Raw genomic sequence first — 19,674 nt, 5'->3', positions numbered from 1 at the left:
GGTAGGGTGAACTAAAGGCTGTCCACATGAAGAGTGAGAAAGGAATTGGCATGGACACAAGATATGGCCAAACCCCCTGCATTCACAGCACAGATACATGATTAGGTTAAAATCAGTTTCGCCTCCTCCCCAGGGTATAAAAGCAGGAACAGGCCAGGCCAGGGCTAAAGGAATGGCATCGTGATGGTGCTGTGATGGTGCTGGCTTTCCCAGAGGCCTTGGAAAGATGGCAACACAGCTGGAGCCAGGATATGCTCATTGGTCCTTTTAAATCAAATTCTTGAGTAGCTATATTTATAGATTAAAATGTCTTCTAGTAAACTCAAGAGGAAAGTCTTTGGAAGGCTGTGGAAATGACTAGTTCTTTCGTGGTTTAAGAGGATAAGAGCTCTGGATAAGGGAAAACTCATTTCAAATCTCTGCTACTTACAGATTGATGGTAAAGTATTTATATTTCTCTGACTTTTAGTTCCAACATGTGAAAAAAATGATTGCCCATACACCATCGAGTTAGGTAGATTACATTGCACGTGTAAATTGTATAACACATGTAGTGTTGGCGAATTATTATCTATAATAATAAAAGCGTAATATGCAAATCGACTGAACAGCCGAACAGTGGAATGACTACCCACCATCCAAACGATGACCTTCTGGACGAAGCTGGGGCTGCGAGGGTGGAGGCAGCCAGAGCTGTGAAGGCCTGCTCTTGCAGGAATTTCGTGCATAGGGCCTCTAGTTAATAATAAAATCTTGACTCAGCAATGACTATCATCCATTTCTGTAACATTCTGTGTCACCCACACGAAGCTCTGCCTCGCTTCACGGCATGACTTTCTGTTAGGTCCTGACACTTCACCCTGAGGTCCAGCTTTGCCCTGCTTCTCCAAATAATGAGAGCATCTGTCTCCCTGCCTTCAAACCTCATGCTTCCATGTTCTTTAAGAGTGAGTGCTAGAATTATTTATAAAGTCAGTACCAACAACAGACAAACATTTTAAATCACAGGCACATACATGACTTTTAGGATATACTGCTCTTGTTCTTGAGTTCTGAATGCACTCTTCTTTTATAACATTGACCCTGAGACCACAGGTGAACAAGGAATAGGCATTATTATTTTGTATCTTCCCTCTCAAGGGGTAAAGATGACTCACCAAAAGCCAGTCACTGATATCAGATGAAGAATCCAATGGGGGCATTCTTGAATTCATAATTCAAAACCTGCCATAGTCTCCATTTACTCTGGAAAAGTCAACCTTAGAGAGGATGATCCCTAGCTGTTAATGTTCTATTATGATATTAATTTTTATAATGACAGCATTTTCTGGATTTGGATGGGCCCCCTGGTTACCCCCAGAATACAGGGAGGAAGCCATGTAAATTCCCTTCTCAATAGTTAAAGCAGTCCTTGTTCCAAAAATTCTCACATGTGTGATCACATGTCAGTGTCCGCCACTCAGTCAGGCCTTGGCTTCTCGGGATCTATTCATTACAAGTGAGTTTATGTGTCTTGAAGCATATGGCCATGATAAATGATCCCGGAGCAAAGGAGCAAGGTATTTTAAGCTGGCCACAATTTTATTGAATCTCACAGGCTTGCTTTGTAGTCACTCCAATAAACTAAATGAGAAATTTCTGATGCTCCAAGCTATCCAGTCCCCGGGACTCAATGTCATGATTCAGAGTCCAACAAGACAACTCAAGAGTGTGCTTTTGTGTGACACTGTGACCACAGGGATAAATAATCGCTTAGTAATTCTCTTTGAAGCAGAAAATTCTAAACATGTAGGAACCATTTCCCCTTAATGGGAGCCAGAAATCCTGTAAGTGCTTGTAATGGCATTCACACGTCTGAATGGTAAACAGATAAAAACAGGAGCGCACCAGTTGCACAAATGACTTGCTTGTCACAAACTTGTCATTGCAGTCATCTAACATTTCTTTCACAGAGCTCGATGGAAAGTATGGAACAAACAGACCCTGCTGACGTTTTGGCTCTGCTAAGCCTTCCTCTGAGCTAAAGCATCTGCAGCATCTTCCTGTTCTAGACCCTTTATCTCTTGAAGATAGCTGATACTGTACATGTCAAAGAAATGCTTGACTATTGCATTAACAAGTTGATGACAAGCAAGTTATTCCTGCCGCTAAAATACTGCTGCTTTTAGCAGGCTGCCATTTTGACCTTCATCTTATTATACAGGAGAACCCTAACAGAGCAGAGCACAGGGGAGATACCAGTGTTATTGCCCAGGCCTGTCAGATAAATAAGGACCACCTGTCTAGGCTTAGGTGCAGTGGTGTAGTGCAGTGGTTGGCAAATTCATTAGTCAACAGAGCCAAATATGAACAGTACAATGGTTGAAATTTCTTTTGAGAGCCAAATTTTTTAAACTTAAACTTCTTCTAACGCCACTTCTTCAAAATAGACTCGCCCAGGCCATGGTATTTTGTGGAAGAGCCACACTCAAGGGGCCAAAGAGCCGCATGTGGCTCGTAAGCCGCAGTTTGCTGACCACAGGTGTAGCAGATGCACCAGGCAGTTGCATCAGGGTTATAGATGGGATTTCCTAGTAAAACTGTAAATGTCTCAAACACTTCAGACCATCTCAAGCATTCCTGAGATAAAGGGAGCTGAACAGAAATTCAATTCTTCCCCTGCCCTCTCAACCCCCCAAACATGTGCCCACACATAGGCCTGTCTATACTTTATCAAATGTTAATGGCCGTAAATGTTACTGAAAATCATATACCAGCTTCACACATAGTTTTTGCCAGTTCTTGGAGTTCCTCCATCAGTAGCCTCTCCTCAACTCTTCCTCATTCAGCATAACATCTGGAACTGTCTCAACCTAATCAGAACCATGCTCTTATCCCCTGAAAGCAAGGAATGTCTATTAGCCTCCTCGCAGAAACCTTCAAGAGCCCTAAGGCAGTGGTCGGCAAACTGCGGCTCGCGAGCCACATGCCACTCTGTTGACTAATGAGTTTGCCGACCGCTGATCTAGACTCTCGATTCCAATAATTACAGGCTGTTGTTGTTCGTGTGATTAAGCCCCTATCCCAGTGGTCGGCAAACTCATTAGTCAACAGAGTGGCAAACCGTGGCTCTGGAGCCGCAGTTTGCTGACCACTGCCCTAAGACACCACGGGTTCATCTCCAACCTCCACTGCCAGCAGGGAGTGCTCATACACTATGCTACCGTATTTCTGACTCCTATCTTTCTGTTTAAAGAGCCTTCCAACCCCTGGGGGGTACCCACCCATGGTATCCCCAGAGTGTGCACACTGGTGGGTCTCAGGCTTATCAGCACACAGACCCGAAATGGACCCTGTAACAGGAGCCTTGCCTGTTGCTTGAGTATTCTGCCTCTGCTGGTGCCATAGGCTACCAGACCTTGAAACAATGGAACATTTGCCCTCACACTTTGGCCTTTTTTCATAAAGCTGAGCTTCTTTTATTCACCAAGGTGTCATGTGCCCTGTATTCCTTTTAGACCACTCCTTAAGGGCGCATTGATAGTGTCTTATCTGGTTTAAATATTGAGGGAAACACTTGCATTCTCAGGCATTTTCTGGCTGGTGCCCTAGGTGCTTTCATTTTTTAAAGTCTTGTGTAAAAATGATGATCGTTGGATAGCCATGAGAACCCAAAGTTCTTGCCAAAGTAGTGATGGGGCTTAACTTTCTTTTATATTTGGCAAGTTGACCATAGTACCATCTCCCAGATGAAATATTTTACTCCCATCCCAAATATCTCCCAATGTAATCTATACCTCAGCTTTGTTATCTCAGAAGACAGGTGGGAAGGGTGTGAGAAAAGGGTACTATGTTTTACACAGCTACATATATTGGCCCTGAAAAAGGAAATGAAAGTAGTTTGAGGCGGCACTTACATTTCTGCAAAAGAAAACAGAAACAAATGATTTAAATTTTAAATGGAGTTTTAGTGACTTTTGCTTTTTTTGAAAGTTCCTAATAGGATTTCTGTAATGATTTTGTGTTTTCTTTTTTTAATAGAACTTAAATGGCAAAGAAACGATATGCTATTTTTGATTTAGGGAAAAAAAGTAAAATCTTTCTTTATGGGAACTCTCTTTTTAAATACACATTAGGGAATAGATAATGGCAACAACAACAAAAATGTCCTTGCTTCCTATTTAGAGGATAGCTAATTAGTGTATGTGTATGTGGTTTTTTTAAAATAATTTTTTATTGTTGAAAGTATTACCTGTGTCCCCCTATTTCCCCCATTGACCCCACTCCTGCCCTCCTCACCCCACCCCCTACCCCAGGCCTTCAGCACCCTATTGTCTGTGTCCATGGGTTATGCATTTATGAATACAAGGTCTTTGGTTGATTACCTCCCACCCACCCACCCTCCCCTGCCTTCCCTGTGGGATGCCCCACTCTGTTCCATGCTTTGAATCTCTGGATCCACTGTTCATCAGTTTATTTGTTACTTAGATTTAATATATATTTACTTACTTGAGTGTTTATTTGTCTATTTATTTTAAGAAAGCAAGGAAGAAAAGAAAAATACTTATGCTGGAGCAATTTCATTAGATTCATAAGCTTTTAGGACAAGAAAGGAACCTGGTGGCAGGACTATGACTATATCACACTCGCACATTAGGGATGTGGATACTGAGATGCAAAGATATGTTTAATTACATCAGCAAAGACACACAACAGGATTGTGGCAGAGTTGTACCTAAGTCAAGATCCGACTTTCAATTCAGACAATACTATCAGAAATTAAATTAAAAATTTAAAAACTTTCTTTAAACAGGACAGTCTTATGTGAGTGATTTACATTGATGTGCTTAAATCTAGTAGAATATTTGCTTTTGGAATAACTAGGGCTATGAACTGGCTAAGCCAACTTAGGGATATATATTTGAATCATTTGGAGATATTTCTTCCTAAACTGTGTTTTATCTGAGTAATATAAGGAACTGGTATTATTTCAATTAATTTTTTTTTCTTTCACAAGATTTCAAAGAAATACTCCATTTCCATTTAGGCACCTGAAAACAAATATTTTAAAATGTGTCTGTTCCTTTAGTAAGTACTCATTTAAATAGGTCATCTTCTAACATTCTTAGAGATAAAAGACCTTTTATTAGATTAAAAGAAATCTGTTCTTTATTCCCACTTGTTAGCCATGTTTTGGTTGGTTCTCATAATTGCCATTTTCAACAAAACACTGATTAAGTCAAAACATCAATGGTTTTGTTTGTTTTGGTTCTTTTAGTTTAATACAAGGGGATAAATAAAAAATGCATTTACCTTTTTGTAGTAGCTATGATAATTATATACCCTATTTTTCATTTATGCAAAACTTATTTTTGAGGGTTTTCTCTTTGTTTCATTTCTCCATTTTTGCATTTTCCAAACATCTGTACCATGGCTGGTGGTGAGAGTAGCAGTGACTGGCGCTTTTCCTCCACGTTTTGAGAGAAAGAGAATTGGCTGGAATAAAACCTTGCTTTCCATGTGGTCGACTTGAAATACTGCATTGAAAAGGTATTTTCTCTTTTTCTTTTCTGAAACCAAAGGTGAAACCCACAAAAATAATAGCTATATTGATGCCGAACCACCTGTTGATTCACATCAGAAAAGTCCAAGGCAGTGCATTCCCTTGATCAGTTGCAAGATCTAAATGGAGGATGTTTTTGTGCATTGGTAGCATCGTAACAAGAATATATGCTGCTGGTCACTCACTTAAGCACTCACTTAAGAAAGCCTAGATTCTACAGGCAGTCAAGAAGTTAATTGAGTTTTGCTTTTGCTTCAACAAAATGATCACTTTGTAAGTATGTTTGACTATGAAGTGCTTATTGATTCCTCCAATATTGGGATATGTTGTCAGGGACAGTGAAGAGAAGGTCACACTGGTGTGTTCTGTTACCTTGATTAATTCTAGTTAGGAAAAGCAGTAGTCCTTCTCTTATCAATTCTCTTAATGTAAAGTATTTCAAACACATGAAAGTATAAGGAATAATGTGAGCATGCAAGAATTCAGCACCCAGGTTAAACAATGCTTAATTAATTTTGAACACTTATTTTGAACCATTTTTATCTTTTCTTTTTCTTTTTTTTTAAAATATATTTTATTGATATTTTACAGAGAGGAAGGGAGAGGGATAGAGAGCTAGAAACATCGATGAGAGAGAAACATCTATCAGCTGCCTCCTGCACACTCCCCACTGGGGATGTGCCTGCAACCAAGATACATGCCCTTGACCGGAATCGAACCCGGGACCCTTCAGTCCGCAGGCCGATGCTCTATACACCGAGCCAAACCGGTTTCGGCTTATTTTTCCATTATAAGTCATAAATACTGAAGTGCACAAATGAAATGTATAGCTTGATGAGTGCTTATGTAAATATACATCCATGTGATAACATCTAATCCAAGATACAAAACATTCATCACACCCTAGGAAGGTCCCTCATGTCTCCTTGCAGGTGATATTCTTAAAGCTTTAACAAAAGGTTTCTAAAAAAGCAAATCTATTCTGGCCTCTGTAATCAAGAATAATTTTACATAAGCCATATATTAGGGCTTATATAAAATGCAAAACTAGAATTTATTTGTTGAGTCTCTCATTGTTAGACATTATTTCCAGTGTTTCCTAATCACAACCAATACTGCAGCTAAAATGTTTATACATGTTTAAACACATAGAGGAATTGCTAAATTTTAAGAGGCAATGCATTTTCAACTTTATTAGGGATTGGATTATAAAACTTCTCTTCAATGTGACAGTATCAATTTATATTCTCACGAGCAATCTTTGAGAGCTTCTCCATGTGCTTCACATTTGGAATGGGAAGACTTCAAATTTTGTCAGGCAATTGGGTATTAAATAATATCTCATTTAAAAATTTTTTCACTTACAATCCATTCTGATTTGCTCATGTATTTTGCCTATTTGTATTTTTGCCCAATCTTTCTATTGGGTTTTTTGTTTGCTATTATTGTTTGGATGGCTTTTAATTTTGGTTTTTGTTGTTGTAATATTCTGGATTCCCATCCTTTGAGCAATATAGAATACAAATATTGCTTCCCAATTTGTAATTGCTCTTTTAAATGTGTCTGTACTAGCATTTTTTAAAGAGCTTCTCATTTAAATCAGTTATGTTTATTTGTATTTTCCTTTATAATGTGTGCTTTTATATCATTTAAGAAATCCTTCCATTTAACCTTCCTATAGTTATTCTAATAGTTTTAAAATTTTGCCTTTCTAGATCTTTAATCTTCTTGGCATTTGTTTTGTATATGGTATCTTACATACACCCTATTTAAATTATTTTTCATGTGATTAACCTTATTATTCCACCATTTATCTAATTAGTCATCCTTACCAATAATTTACAATGCAATCTTTCCCCTACATCAAATCTGTTTTTAGTATCTTTATTTCATCAGTGGACTGTTGCTCTACTTTTACACTAACACTGTGGTGCCTTAATTACCAAAACTTTATAACATTCTAGTTATTTAGTGAGGTAAATCTCTGCCTTGTTTTCTTTAAAGTCCTCTTGGCCTTTTGCAATCCAATATGAATTTTAGGGTTAGCTAGTCAAGTTTGACAAAAGCCCTGCTGAATTTTATTTGTAATTACCTTGACTTTAGAGAATACTCAGAGGATTGTAAAACAATGTTATAAAAAAATGTCAATTAACACACTGCATTCCTCTACTTAATGAGATCTTTCTTCATGTTCCTTAATGTTTTATAGTTTTCAACCTACAGGTCTTGTTTGAACCTATTTTGTCTATTACATATAGAATCTGTTTTTATTTCATTGTTTACCGGTTATTATTGATGAATATTTAGCCACTTTGCTGAACTCTCTTATTAATTCTACAGACTAAACTGGAAATTCTCTTAGGTTTTCTGCATCGACTCATATGCCATCAGTAAATAATGACAGCTGTTCCCCTTAAATTTCAATTCGTAAATGCTCAATTTCCTTTTCCTGTCATTGCATAACTAGGATTTCTATACAGGTTTGCATAACTAGGATTTCTATACAGGGTTGAATACAAACTGTGATAATAGGCATATCTGTTCCATTTCTCACTTTAATAACAAGGTTTTGGAAATCTGATATTTGCTTAAGGATTTTTGATAAATCAAAACTATTGTGTCAAGGGAATTTTCACCATCTATCTATATATATATAAAAAGCCAGCGACCCTAACAGCCATAACGACCATAACAACTGGTTGCTATGACACCCACTGTGGCCAGCAAACGGGCCAACCTCTCGGCCCCTCCCCACTGCCAACCTGCCCTTGATTGGACTCTCACACCCCAATCAAGAGTGGGGCCACCTGCCAAATGTCCACTCCCTTCCCCCTGGGCAGCCCCACCCCCAATCAGCCCACCCCACCATGATAGGCCTGCAGCCCCTCCCCCCGGTGGGCCACCCCTGATCAAGCCCCCCAACCCTAATTGGAGGCAGGGCCCACTGGCCAATCACCTGTGGCTCCTTCCCCCAGCCAGCTTGGCCCTGATTGGGCCCTGATCGGGGTGGGCCAGCCGGCCAACCTCCCGCCATCTCCTCCTCCTGACAGGCCCAGCCCCAATCTGCCCAAATGGGGCCGGCCAGCCGGACCCCACCCATGCACAAATTCCTGCACTGGGCCTCTAGTCTGTTTATAATTTGCTAGCATTTTTAATCATAAAAATATATAATGCATTTTATGCATTAATAATATAAAATTTTCCATGAATATTCTAATATTTTATATGACATCAATTAATTTATTTCCTGATATTAAATATTTCTTAAATTCCTGGAGAAAAATTTACTTGGTCTTGATGTGTTTTTTAATCCACTGTTGAGTTTAATTTGCTGATATTTTATGTAGTTTGTTTGCAGGGGAAGATTTGTTTTTAATTTTCCTTTTTAAACTGTTATTGTAGAGTTTTGGTGTCATAGTAATACCAGCCTCATAAAATAAGTTGAGCAGCATTTCTTTCTTTCTATTTCTGAAACTGGTTTTATATTACAAGGATTATGTATTCTAAAGAATTGGTTAAATTTGCCTCTAAAATCATTTGGACCTGGCATTGTCTGTCAGTAGGGAATAAGTAGTGTATGGTGGATTTTTATTATCAGTGCAATTACTTCCATGGTTATTGCTTTATGCAAGTGTTCTATTTCCTCTTAAGTCATTTTTGGGAAGTTTTTTTGTTTGTTTGTTTTTTCAGAAAAAATGTGCAATTAATAGTTAATCTACACTTTTACATTTATTTGCATAAAATTGTTTATTATAACAGTCTGATGATTCTTAATTTTATCTCTATGCCCCCTCTTATTCCTAATATTATTCATATAAGCCTTTTCTCTTTCTTTACTAGTTGTTAGTCCTTATTCTGCTTTATTTCCTTTTCTCAAAATCTGGGTTTTGATTTTGCTTATCTACTTTATTGTGTGTTTCTTTTTTATATTTTTTATCATTACTTTCTGCTTTCATCAACATTGTTATCTTCATTCTACTTTCTTATATTTTAGACCATTTTTCTTTCCTGAGTTGAATTATTGCTCATTTAAATTCAATACTTTTATTATTTTTAAAAATGAATTTCAGTCTCTAATTTCTTCAAGTTTCTGATTAACATGTTTTGATATGTAGTATTGTTCAGTATTAAATATGTTATAAAGCCTGCTTTGGTTGATTTTTTACCCCTTGAGTTATTTAGAAGTGTGTCTTTTCCCTTTCTAAAGACGTTTGCTTTATTTCTATTACTGATTCTGAATTTAATTGCAATATTATGATAGCATTTGTTTTATATGGTTTTAAATGGAAAAAAAAATCTTGAAATATTTTTTGTGACCTGGTGCATGGATTTTACTCCTCTTAAAATCTATAGGTGACTTATCTGTTTCTTTAGTGATGATGCTAACATTTCTATATGTATACCTAACTACTTTTGTTGTTGTTTTTGATTTTTATACTCAACTAGACGCCCGGTGCACGAAATTCGTGCACGGGGGCAGGGGTGTCCCTCAGCCCAGCCTGTACCCTCTCCAATCTGGGACATCCCTCACACAATCCAGGACTGCTGGCTCCCAACTGCTCGCCTGCCTGCCTGCCTGATTATCCCTAACCGCTTCTGCCTGCCAGCCTGATCACCTCCTAACCACTCCCCTGCCAGCCTGATTGATGCCTAACTGCTCACCTGCAGGCCTGGTCGCCCCCAACTTCCCTCTTCTGCCGGCCTGGTCACCCCTAACTGCCCTCCCCTGCAGGCTTGATCACCTCCAACTGCCCTCCCTTGCAGGCCTGGTCTCTCCCAACTGCCCCCCCCCTCCCTGCTGGCCTGATCACCCACAACTGCCCTCCCTTGCAGGCCTGATCCCTTCCAACTGCCCTCCTTGCCAGCCATCTTGTGTTGGCCATCTTGTGTCCACATGGGGCAGGATCTTTGACCACATGAGGGCAGCCATCTTGTGTGTTGGAGTGATGGTCAATCTGCATATTACTCTCTTATTAGATGGGATAGAGGCCTGGTGCACAGGTGGGGGCCAGCTGGTTTGCCCTGAAGGGTGTCCCGGATCAGGGTGGGGGTTCCCTTGGGGCGTGGATCGGCCTGGGCAAGAGGCCTGTGGTGTTTTTCAGGCCGGCCATGCCCCTCGGTGACCCAAGCGGAGACCCTGATATCTGGGGTTTATTTATCTTCTACAATTGAAACTTTGTAGCCTGGAGTGGAGCCAAGCCTTCTGCTCAGTAGGGAATAAGTAATGTATTCGCTCCCTGGCGGCAGCCATTTCTGTTGGAATTTATTTATCTTCTGTAATTGAAACTTTGTAGCCTTAAGCGGAGGTGATGTGCGGAAAGCTTGGCTTCCTCGATCCCCGGGGAAACCCAAGCCTCCCTCCTGCTCTCTGTGGCCGTAGCCATCTTGGTTGGGTTAATTTGCATACTCCTGATTGGCTGGTGAGCGTGACTGGTGGGCGTGGCTGGTGGGTGTAGCAGAGTGATGGTTAATTTGCATATTACTCTTTGATTAGAAAGGATACTTAATTCCCTTTATGCATATATTTTAGTTAACACTCTCCCCACCTTTATTCTTGGATTCAATGGCTTTGTTTCTTCTTGTGGAATTACACATTTTAGTAATTCTCTAGGGAGGTGCCTGGGTAGTACACTCTTTTTGTATATCTAAATACATCTATATTTTATATTTTATATTAAATAACAATATATCTGGGAATATGTGCTAAACATTTGAAAATATTACTTAATTATATCTTAGACTATTCTGTCAATTATCATTACTTAAGAGAAATCTGTTATCAGCCTATTTTTCTCTCTCTGTAGAGAGTCTGCCTTTTTCCTCTAGTAACTTTTAAGAGTATTTCCATCTTTTTGATATCTTATAGTTCTGAAATGTGTCTAAATATGGAATTATTTTTAAATATTAGATTTGAATACAGGATATATTTTCTAATCACAGGACTCTAATTCTGGAAAATTCTCAGCTATTATCATTTTCTTTATTATTTTTGTTTTGCAATTGCCTTCATATTCTTTTGGGAGTCTTATAAAATATATATTGGTGTTTCCTAGTGAATTTACCCTATCTCAACTGCTCTTTTATTTTCTGAAGTGTGTCTTATTTTTATTCAAAGTTAATTTCCCAATATTATCTTCTTCTTTTTTCTTTTTTTAAAATATTATTTTCTTTATTGATTAAGGTATTACATATGTGTCCTTATCCTCCTATTGTCCCCCTACCCCCCACCCCCCACTTATGCCCTCACCACCCTGGTGTCTGTCTCCATTGGTTAGGCTAATATTCATGCATATAAGTCCTTTGGTTGATCTCTTCCCCTTACCCCCACCCTCCCCTACCTTCCCTCTGAGGTTTGAGCATCTGATCGATGCTTCTCTGTCTCTGGATCTGTTTTTGTTCATCCGTTTATGTTGTTCATTATATTCCACAAATGAGTGAGATCATGTGATATTTATCTTTCTCTGACTGGCTTATTTCACTTAGCACAATGCTCCCGGTTCCATCCTTGCTGTTGCAAATGTTAGAATTCCTTCTTTTTTACAGCAGTGTAGTATTCCATTGTGTAGATGTACCACTGTTTTTTAATCCACTCATCTGCTGATGGGCACTTAGACTGTTTCTAAATCTTTGCTATGGTAAATTGTGCTGCTATGAATATAGGGGTGCATATATCCTTTCTGATTGGTGTTTCTAGTTTCTTGGGATATATTACTAAAAGTGGGATCACTGGGTCAAATGGGAGTTCCATTTTTAGTTTTTTGGGGAAACTCCATACTGTTCTCCACAGTGACTGCACCAGTCTGCATTCCCATCAGCAGTGCACAAGGGTTCCTTTTTCTCCACATCCTCACCAGCACTTGTCTTTTGTTGATTTGTTGATAGCCATTCTGACAGGTGTGAGATGGTACCACACTGTCGTTTTGATTTTCATCTCTCAGATGATTAGTGACTTTGAACATGTTTTCATATGTCTCTTGGCCTTCCTTATGTCCTCTTTCGAAAAGTATCAATTTAGGTTCATTGACTTTTTTTATTGGGTTGTTTATCTTTCTTTTGTTAAGATGTGTGAGTTCCCTATAAATGTTAGAGATTAAACCCTTATCTGTGATAACATTAGCAAATATGTTCTCCCATGCACCTTGAGCCAGCCCTGGGCAGCTTGGCAACTGACATCTGAGGCTTGCTTGTGCCTCAGGCGTTGGCTGGGCAGTCATCTGAGGCTTGCCTGTGCCTTGGGCAGGCCCTGGGCAGCTGGGGGGCTGAGGGAACTGGGGGATTCCGGAGGCAGGTACACGGAGAAGCTGGGCCCACGTGGGGGCGGGCCCGGCCTTGCTGCGCACCTGCCACCCGAGTGGGGCTGAGGGGACTGGGTGCCACCATCTTGTGGCTGTGGGCACTGCCATCTTTGAGGGCAGAGCAGTCAATTAGCATATTCCCTCCTTATTGGCTGTGGGCACCGCCATCTTTGAGGGTGGGGCAGTCAATTAGCATATTCCTTCCTTATTGGCTGAGGGCGCCACCATCTTTGTGACAGCGTGAGGGTCAATTAGCATATTCCCTCTTTATTAGCTAGGATGTCATGTTCTTTTATAGTATGATTATCTCTTAGCAATGTAAACATACTATTGTTGAAGTCATTGTCAGGCAGTTCTATAAACTAAAATTCACCTGGAGTGAATGTTCCAATGATTAATTTTATTGTTTTTTAAATTTTTTCCTTACTGTTCTTTTTTAATTGAAGTTATTGGGGTTATATTGATCAAAAAAATTATATAGATTTCAAGTGTGCAGTTCTATAATACATCACCTGTACATTGCATTGTGCTCTCACCATCCAAGCTCTAGTCTCCTTCCATCACCATCACCATTTATCTCCTGTTTACCCTCTTCCATCTCCTCCTACCCCACTCCACCCCTCCCTCTGGTAATCACCAGACTGTTGTGTGTGTCCATTAGGCATTTTTGTTATTTGGTGTGGTTTTTTTTTTTTTGCTTAATCCCTTCACCTATTTCACTCAGCCCTCTGGTTCCTCTCTCCTCTGACAACTGTTAGTTTACTCTCGGTTACTATGAGTCTGTTTCTTGTGGCTGTGGGCACCGCCATCTTTGAGGGCATGGCAGTCAATTAGCATATTCCCTCCTTATTGGCTGTGGGTGCTGCCATCTTTGTGATGGCATGACAGTCAACTAGCATATTCCCTCTTTATTAGGTAGGATACCGACCTGTATAAACCTACTTTCATATAGGTTTCATATATCAATAACTGAAGCTATTCAATGAAATTAATAAGGAAATATCCAAGAATGAGTTTAATTTTCTCCTGAATAAGGCAGTTTAGCCAATATATAAATAACTGGGAGCTACTCTTGGTTCTTACAAAACTGACATGATAAAAGCAGTATTTTCTAAAGTGCCATTAGAGAGCAGTCTACAGAATGGATCAGAATGGAAGAAATCTGGACTAGAGACCAGGCAGGCATGATGCCATGGTTCAGAATGAGGTAAGAAGAGTCCAGAGTATAGTGATAACATCAGAGATGAAGGGGAAGCAAATGATGTGAAGATACTGAGATACACATTTGTTCAAATAGAACATCTGAAAAGATTATTAAAAATCATAAAAGAGGAAAAATAAATATAAATAACTGGCATTCATATAATAGGGATAATGGGGATATATATTGACATAAAATTCTGTAAATTAATATGGTATAGTATTAAGAACTTCTTTAAAAAATCTATCCTTCAGCCCAGTAATTTTATTTCTAGAAATCTATCTGTAGGAAATAAAACTCAGACAAAGATTTATATACTAAGATATTTGTCAGACTGTCATTTATAAAAGTGAAAGAAGAGAACAACAATCTTAAAAGATTTCATCAGGAAAATTATTAAACAAACTATGGAACATCCATATATATTGTTATTTATAATTATTAATTATATAGTTATTAAATTAACTTTGAAGAATTTTTAACTAGGAAATGCTCATAAAATAATGTAACTAAAAATATATGATCCAAAAGAAACTTGTATACCTAACATGATCCCAAATTAGAAAAATGAAAGTATTTGCTTATAATCAAAGGAAACACATTAAAATATGAACAGTAGTTACCTCTGTATGGTAGAATTGATATTTATTTATTTATTTATTTATTTATTTATTTATTCTTAAAATTTTTAATGTTCTAAAAAAATACTCTGACTAAATAAAATAAAAATTTGAACAAATAGCAAATAATCTAATTAATTCCAAATTTAATATAATTCACCTTAAGAAAAGAATGCATGTCTACTATTTGTTACCTCTTAAAGGGATTCAAATGTTTTGCTTTTCCTATTTACTAAGCTTCTGAAATGTCTAAGATGAAAATTTTATGAATGACATCGTATTGACAGTGATATCTTCTGAATTATATCATATTGTTTCTATTGCCCAGTATCCTTCAGAGTCCTTTTTTTTTTCCTTTTGAATTCCTGTATATTTACCTTAGGTTATCAGCCTGCACTTTGATATTTCAGAGCCTCATTTTCCTTAGTCTGTCAGTCAGTTCTGACATTAATATGCTCAAACTGTTACCACTGGATGAAATTCCCCATCATTTTGGGGAGCCAGGTTCTTAGGGCGAGGGTTGCTGAAAGAAGCATTTTCAGAAGCCCCTTGGAGAGGATGGAATGTGGAAGAAGGCTTTATTTGAATAGTTACATTTCTGGGGTTCCAAAGTCCCCTGCCCCTTAAGCCAGTCCTGGAAAAGGTGCAAATGGGGTTTCAGCAGAGCCAGAAATAGGGCCAATGTCCAGAGTTTCCATTCCATGTTACAGCCAAATGTGGGTCAGCATTGAGGCCAGATTAAAGTCCAAGTGTGGAGTCCTACATGGTCATGCACCATGTGGGCAGAGGGTAGCCTTCCCCTGCAACAAAACCACATTTACATGTATATGAGATTATCACAAAGGAAGAAATCTAGATCACATTTTATGTTTCCAATTGTTTTTTGACTTCTAAATTTCTCATTGTTTAAAAAGCTCATAATCTAATAATAGAACTTTGAGTAATTAAAATATGAAAAATGAAGTAAAGGACACAGCCAATGTCACTGTAGACTCACCTTTATTGGGTGGAACGGACCACTACTGATAAAACGTGTCAAACACCAATCTTGAGAACTGAATCTCGACTGTTCTTTGTAAGAGTGAATAAACATAACAACTAACTTGGCTCTGTACCCAGAATTTAGCCAAAAAGGAACCCCAGTTGGAATGCCAGAAAACTGAACCAGATAAAGTCTTATCGGCTCCAAATATACAATCAATTTAGTTTGCCTCTTTTCTAGCAAAACTGTGTAAATAAAAAATAATAATAATAATAAAATTTTTTTTTTGTTTTGTTTCTTTTAGTCTAAATTCCTTATACTAGCCAATGGCAAAGTGCTGGAGTAACTAAAAATTTCCAGACCGCACCCTCTTTTTCTTCTTCTGCCAGGGGAATGAGCCACTCTCGCTCCAGTTCTGCCCTGCTCTGACTCCCTGATTATAAGTGAACCCAGAACTATTTGTACACCAGCTCATCTCTTTTTCAGAACTTAAAGTCCAGTGAAGGCAGAGGCTGTGTCCTGTTTGTTACCTCAGTTTCTGGAAAAGTGCATGATTGCTGGATGACCTAATGAAAGATTAGCAGTTTAATTTAGATTGTTTTAGTAACTATAAAAATAATCTAAGGAAAAAGTTACTGGGATACAAATGCACACACCCTATGTATTATTATATAACCAACTAGAGGCCCGGTGCATGAAATTCGTGCATGGGAAGGGGGTCCCCTCACCCCAGCCTGCACCCTCTCCAATCCAGGGGACATCCCTCTCACAATCCGGGACTACTGGCTCATAACTGCTTACCTGTCTGCCTGCCTGATTGCCCCTAACTGCCCCCCCACTAGCCTGATCACCCCTAACCACCTCTGCCTGCCAGACTGATCGCCCTAAACTGCTGCCCCTGTTGGCCTGATCACCCCCTACTGGTCACCCCTTACTACACCCCCTGCCAGCATGGTCACCCCTAAGTGTCCCCCCATTGGCCTGATCACCCCTTACTGCCCTCCCTTCTGGCCTGGTCACCCCTAAGTGCCCCCACCAGCCTGGTCACCCCTTACTGCCACCCCTGCTGGCCTGGTTGCCCCCAACTGCCCCCCTACCAGCCTGGTTGTCCCATGCAGCCTGCTGTTCAGTCATTTGGTCGCCCCTCACTAACCCCCCTGCTGGCCTGGTCACCCCACGTAGCCTGCTTTTCAGTTGTTTGGTCATCCCTCACTAACCCCCTTGCTGGCCTTGTCGCCCCACGCAGCCTGCTGTTCGGACGTCCGTCCAGTTGTTTCAGTCGTGATGGTCCCTGGCTTTTTATATATTAGGATTCTACTAGCATTTAGGCAAGTTCTTTTACAAGGATGCTATCACCAAATCATGAACACCTTTGGGAGTAAACATCTTTCAAGAACAGATTTTCCTGCAAGGCTATGGGTAAAGCAATATAGTTCTTAAGAGCTCTTGTGATGATTAATGTGACACCCATAACAAATTACTAAATCTCTTTGAATCTCAATTTCCTCATCTGAAAGATGGGAATAGTAATAATACTTACCTTGTAGTCCTTGCTGTGGGGATTGGATGAGATCTCACATATTAAATAGCTCATGCCTGGCTAGGCCCTGGGGCTGTCATTAGTAGAATTAATGCCTCCCAGGAAAACTGCTTGTACTTGCACACCCATCTTGACAACTAGAACAGAGGGTTCATGTATACCAGCAGGGCTCACCATGGATATAGAATTACAGAGCTTAAGTCTGCAAACCAGTGCTTCTCAGGCTTCCATAGCATAAGAGTTACTTGGGAAACTCATTTAAAATGTAACATTTGAATTTCACCTCAAGATACACTCATTCACTTTATTTGCTCTTAGGTGAGACCCTAAATATGTCCTTTTCCCATGCTCCTCATGTGATTCTGGTGTAACTTGTCCCAGACAAATTCTTAGTAACCCTGGAAATCCTGGCTGCATCCCAGCCTTGATTACAGATCACCTCCAGCCTCCCAGCATCCATCCCCAGGAATTACCCTGTAAATGTTATATGACTTGGCTGCCCCCACCCCATTGCCCTATTCCACTGAAAGCAGAAAAGAAGAATAGAGAAGACAGGATTAATTGGGGAAACTTAAGTAACAACAATAAATTATCTGTTATTTTGTATTACTTTAACTAATGATCTTCTGCATTCCTCTGAAAGTGAGCCTAGCTTTGTGAAGTAAGCTGGAACTTTAGAACAATAGTTTCCCCCAGTAACTGTGGAATGACTGGCTCTATAGCAGTGGTTCTCAACCTTTCTAATGCCGCGACCCTTTAATACAGTTCCTCATGTTGTGGTGACCCCTAACCATAAAATTATTTTCGTTGCTACTTCATAACTGTAATTTTGCTACTGTTATGAATCGTAATGTAAATATCTGTGTTTTCTGATGGTCTTAGGCTCTACAGCAGTGGTTCTCAACCTGTGGGTCGTGACCCACAGGTTGAGAACCGCTAGCAGGGTCGCCTAAAAATATTGGAAAACACAGATATTTACATTACGATTCATTAACACTAGCAAAGTTACAGTTATGAAGTAGCAACGAAAATAATTTTATGGTTGGGGGTCACCACAACATGAGGAACTGTATTAAAGGGTCGCGGCATTAGAAAGGTTGAGAACCACTGCTCTATAGTGAAGTTCTTCTCCTCTTTTTCCATGGAATTGCTATCTATAGAACTTAGATGAATAAGCACAATAGAAGTGCAAAGTGTTAAATGCATGCTTCAATTTAGTCAATGCATTTGCACATTGAAGCAATTAGGATGTATTTAAAAGCATTCTGCTTGAAATACTTTGTTCTCCATTTCCTACAAATCAAATTAGTGAGGGGCAGATTTGATTTTGACATCATTTTGAAAATATTTTCTTTTTCTTTTTTTAATTTTCTTAGTATTATATTTTTACAAAGTTCAAAACACAACCAACTGTGACTAAATTCATAAAAACAAAAAGTTTCACAGTGCAAGAAAATGAAAAACAGCACAGAGTAATATGCAGTAGAACAACATAAATCATACCTTACAAATATAGTTGTAATAACACACCTTATCCATATCTGATTAATTAATAGCAAATGCTTATTCAAATAGTAAATAGCACATTCTTTTATTTTGAGAGCCCCAAAGTAATTTTTCATCTCCATTGAAATAAATATGAAAAGACAGTCAGACCCATTGAGAAAAATCTTAACTATCTCCTGTTTTCATTGTACTATGTGTAAGGCCAGGAATGAATGTAAAGAAAGATTATAAAAGTGTGTTTCTTTTATTTGTTAAAAAAGCATTCAAGCAAGATTGCTTATTTTTTAAAGAATTAATTTGTCAAAACCAAGAAATGTTATAGAGACAAACATGGACCTGAGCTTATATCCCAACACTCCACAATGTCTGCATTATCTACACTAATAAAAGAGAAACATGCAAATTGACCATACATTTGCAACGCCCACCAGTCAATCAGTAGTGAGTATGCAAATTAACCCAACAAAGATGGCGGGTTAATTTGCATACACAGGTGCTGAGGGGGCGGGGTGGGATGCTTGCGTTGTCGCCATGGTGACAATGCAGGTGTTCTGCACCGCCCCAGCAGCTCTGGGCCTCTGGGCAGCATGGGAAGGCAGAAAGGTGGCTCCGGGCTGGTAAGAAGGCAGAAAGGCGACTCCAGGCTGGAGCGAAGGCGATGCCAGCAGCCAGGGGAAGGAAGGCCCATTCTTGCACAAATCTTCGTGCATCGGGCCACTAGTCTGTAATAATTGACAAATGATCCTCAGTTTTCACATCTGTAAAGTGAAGGTAATAATATCTCCATTGCAGAGTTGTGTTCTTAATATGCATTAATGTATTTGAAGTGCCTGGAGTTTAATATGTACTTAATAAATGGCAGTTATTATTCATGCAGGAAAGAAAATTTGGAGGGATAAGCACCCAAAATCCTCATAGAGAATAAGACTAAACAAAAAAATTCTGTCTTTTCACTTTTCCACAGACTATATACAGTAATCATATAATT

The 19,674-nt window shown here is 39.1% G+C and overlaps 1 protein-coding gene across 24 annotated transcripts in view; it reads left to right on the top strand.

Annotated features, from left to right (window-relative positions):
- ZBTB20 (zinc finger and BTB domain containing 20) overlaps nucleotides 1-19,674 on the top strand; it is a 913,066-nt gene that overhangs the window by 651,645 nt on the left and 241,747 nt on the right. For 10 of the 24 annotated variants that reach the window (XM_080655530.1, XM_080655537.1, XM_080655533.1 and 7 more), the window contains one exon: nucleotides 5,430-5,529. The exons of the other annotated variants lie outside the window; for them this stretch is intronic. The gene's annotated coding sequence lies outside the window, so the exon portion shown is untranslated. The remainder of the gene's footprint in view (nucleotides 1-5,429; nucleotides 5,530-19,674) is intronic. 24 annotated transcript variants of the gene reach the window in all.

The sequence above is a fragment of the Plecotus auritus genome (genome assembly GCF_963455305.1).
Source record: "Plecotus auritus genome assembly, chromosome: 2".
Taxonomy (NCBI): Eukaryota; Metazoa; Chordata; class Mammalia; order Chiroptera; family Vespertilionidae; genus Plecotus; species Plecotus auritus.
The sequence above is the reverse complement of the archived record's forward strand: the minus strand, read 5'-3'. Positions and strand labels throughout refer to the sequence as shown.